The sequence below is a fragment of the Diachasma alloeum genome, unplaced genomic scaffold, assembly GCF_001412515.2.
Source record: "Diachasma alloeum isolate Michigan unplaced genomic scaffold, Dall2.0 Dall_scaffold_00210, whole genome shotgun sequence".
NCBI lineage: Eukaryota > Metazoa > Arthropoda > Insecta > Hymenoptera > Braconidae > Diachasma > Diachasma alloeum.
In genome coordinates this window covers 833910-837761 of record NW_021680375.1, presented here as the reverse complement: position 1 = coordinate 837761, position 3852 = coordinate 833910, and the positions used below count along the sequence as shown (strand labels likewise).

Here is a 3852-nt window from a genome sequence, read left to right as displayed (position 1 = left end):
GGAACCCAGAAAATTTGGAATATCTATACATGATCGGGCTAATTGATCGGATCTCATAGTTTCCGAGATAATCGCGAAAAACGAAAGTGCCAAAAAAAAATTAATTTAATTCATCTTGTATAGGGTGTAGGAAGTGGAAAAACGCAATTCTGAGCCGTCCATCTGCCTATACGGAACCCAAATTTCCTCAGGAATCGAATGGAATAGGTTTTAAGGCTCTATCTCGCATAGTTTCCGAGATATTCGCGAAAAACGAAAATGCAAAAAAAATTAATTTAATTCCTCTTGTATAGGGGGTAGGAAGTGGGAAAACGCAATTCTGAGCCATCCACTTACCTATAGGGGCCCCAAATTTGGTTTTAAGGCTCTATCTCTCATAGTTTCCGAGATAATCGCGAAAGACCAAAGTGCCAAAAAAAATTAATTCAATTCATCTTGTATAAGGCCTAGGAAGTAGAAAAACGCAATTCTGAGCCATCCACTTGTCTATAGGAGACCCAAATTAGGTTTTAAGGCTCTATCTCTCTATCTCATAGTTTCCGAGATAATCGCGAAAGACCAAAGTGCCAAAAAAAATTAATTCAATTCATCTTGTATAAGGCCTAGGAAGTAGAAAAACGCAATTCTGAGCCATCCACTTGTCTATAGGAGACCCAAATTAGGTTTTAAGGCTCTATCTCTCTATCTCATAGTTTCCGAGATAATCGCGAAAGACCAAAGTGCCAAAAAAAATTAATTCAATTCATCTTGTATAAGGCCTAGGAAGTAGAAAAACGCAATTCTGAGCCATCCACTTGTCTATAGGAGACCCAAATTAGGTTTTAAGGCTCTATCTCTCTATCTCATAGTTTCCGAGATAATCGCGAAAGACCAAAGTGCCAAAAAAAATTAATTCAATTCATCTTGTATAAGGCCTAGGAAGTAGAAAAACGCAATTCTGAGCCATCCACTTGTCTATAGGAGACCCAAATTAGGTTTTAAGGCTCTATCTCTCTATCTCATAGTTTCCGAGATAATCGCGAAAGACCAAAGTGCCAAAAAAAATTAATTCAATTCATCTTGTATAAGGCCTAGGAAGTAGAAAAACGCAATTCTGAGCCATCCACTTGTCTATAGGAGACCCAAATTAGGTTTTAAGGCTCTATCTCTCTATCTCATAGTTTCCGAGATAATCGCGAAAGACCAAAGTGCCAAAAAAAATTAATTCAATTCATCTTGTATAAGGCCTAGGAAGTAGAAAAACGCAATTCTGAGCCATCCACTTGTCTATAGGAGACCCAAATTAGGTTTTAAGGCTCTATCTCTCTATCTCATAGTTTCCGAGATAATCGCGAAAGACCAAAGTGCCAAAAAAAATTAATTCAATTCATCTTGTATAAGGCCTAGGAAGTAGAAAAACGCAATTCTGAGCCATCCACTTGTCTATAGGAGACCCAAATTAGGTTTTAAGGCTCTATCTCTCTATCTCATAGTTTCCGAGATAATCGCGAAAGACCAAAGTGCCAAAAAAAATTAATTCAATTCATCTTGTATAAGGCCTAGGAAGTAGAAAAACGCAATTCTGAGCCATCCACTTGTCTATAGGAGACCCAAATTAGGTTTTAAGGCTCTATCTCTCTATCTCATAGTTTCCGAGATAATCGCGAAAGACCAAAGTGCCAAAAAAAATTAATTCAATTCATCTTGTATAAGGCCTAGGAAGTAGAAAAACGCAATTCTGAGCCATCCACTTGTCTATAGGAGACCCAAATTAGGTTTTAAGGCTCTATCTCTCTATCTCATAGTTTCCGAGATAATCGCGAAAGACCAAAGTGCCAAAAAAAATTAATTCAATTCATCTTGTATAAGGCCTAGGAAGTAGAAAAACGCAATTCTGAGCCATCCACTTGTCTATAGGAGACCCAAATTAGGTTTTAAGGCTCTATCTCTCTATCTCATAGTTTCCGAGATAATCGCGAAAGACCAAAGTGCCAAAAAAAATTAATTCAATTCATCTTGTATAAGGCCTAGGAAGTAGAAAAACGCAATTCTGAGCCATCCACTTGTCTATAGGAGACCCAAATTAGGTTTTAAGGCTCTATCTCTCTATCTCATAGTTTCCGAGATAATCGCGAAAGACCAAAGTGCCAAAAAAAATTAATTCAATTCATCTTGTATAAGGCCTAGGAAGTAGAAAAACGCAATTCTGAGCCATCCACTTGTCTATAGGAGACCCAAATTAGGTTTTAAGGCTCTATCTCTCTATCTCATAGTTTCCGAGATAATCGCGAAAGACCAAAGTGCCAAAAAAAATTAATTCAATTCATCTTGTATAAGGCCTAGGAAGTAGAAAAACGCAATTCTGAGCCATCCACTTGTCTATAGGAGACCCAAATTAGGTTTTAAGGCTCTATCTCTCTATCTCATAGTTTCCGAGATAATCGCGAAAGACCAAAGTGCCAAAAAAAATTAATTCAATTCATCTTGTATAAGGCCTAGGAAGTAGAAAAACGCAATTCTGAGCCATCCACTTGTCTATAGGAGACCCAAATTAGGTTTTAAGGCTCTATCTCTCTATCTCATAGTTTCCGAGATAATCGCGAAAGACCAAAGTGCCAAAAAAAATTAATTCAATTCATCTTGTATAAGGCCTAGGAAGTAGAAAAACGCAATTCTGAGCCATCCACTTGTCTATAGGAGACCCAAATTAGGTTTTAAGGCTCTATCTCTCTATCTCATAGTTTCCGAGATAATCGCGAAAGACCAAAGTGCCAAAAAAAATTAATTCAATTCATCTTGTATAAGGCCTAGGAAGTAGAAAAACGCAATTCTGAGCCATCCACTTGTCTATAGGAGACCCAAATTAGGTTTTAAGGCTCTATCTCTCTATCTCATAGTTTCCGAGATAATCGCGAAAGACCAAAGTGCCAAAAAAAATTAATTCAATTCATCTTGTATAAGGCCTAGGAAGTAGAAAAACGCAATTCTGAGCCATCCACTTGTCTATAGGAGACCCAAATTAGGTTTTAAGGCTCTATCTCTCTATCTCATAGTTTCCGAGATAATCGCGAAAGACCAAAGTGCCAAAAAAAATTAATTCAATTCATCTTGTATAAGGCCTAGGAAGTAGAAAAACGCAATTCTGAGCCATCCACTTGTCTATAGGAGACCCAAATTAGGTTTTAAGGCTCTATCTCTCTATCTCATAGTTTCCGAGATAATCGCGAAAGACCAAAGTGCCAAAAAAAATTAATTCAATTCATCTTGTATAAGGCCTAGGAAGTAGAAAAACGCAATTCTGAGCCATCCACTTGTCTATAGGAGACCCAAATTAGGTTTTAAGGCTCTATCTCTCTATCTCATAGTTTCCGAGATAATCGCGAAAGACCAAAGTGCCAAAAAAAATTAATTCAATTCATCTTGTATAAGGCCTAGGAAGTAGAAAAACGCAATTCTGAGCCATCCACTTGTCTATAGGAGACCCAAATTAGGTTTTAAGGCTCTATCTCTCTATCTCATAGTTTCCGAGATAATCGCGAAAGACCAAAGTGCCAAAAAAAATTAATTCAATTCATCTTGTATAAGGCCTAGGAAGTAGAAAAACGCAATTCTGAGCCATCCACTTGTCTATAGGAGACCCAAATTAGGTTTTAAGGCTCTATCTCTCTATCTCATAGTTTCCGAGATAATCGCGAAAGACCAAAGTGCCAAAAAAAATTAATTCAATTCATCTTGTATAAGGCCTAGGAAGTGGAAAAACGCAATTCTGAGCCATCCACTTGTCTATAGGAGACCCAAATTAGGTTTTAAGGCTCTATCTCTCTATCTCATAGTTTCCGAGATAATCGCGAAAAACGAAAATGCAAAAAAAAA

The 3852-nt window shown here is 37.3% G+C and overlaps 1 protein-coding gene across 1 annotated transcript in view; it reads left to right on the top strand.

Annotated features, from left to right (window-relative positions):
* Positions 1 to 3852, top strand: part of LOC107036600 (putative inorganic phosphate cotransporter) — a 14360-nt gene that overhangs the window by 1818 nt on the left and 8690 nt on the right. The gene's annotated exons all lie outside the window — the stretch shown is intronic.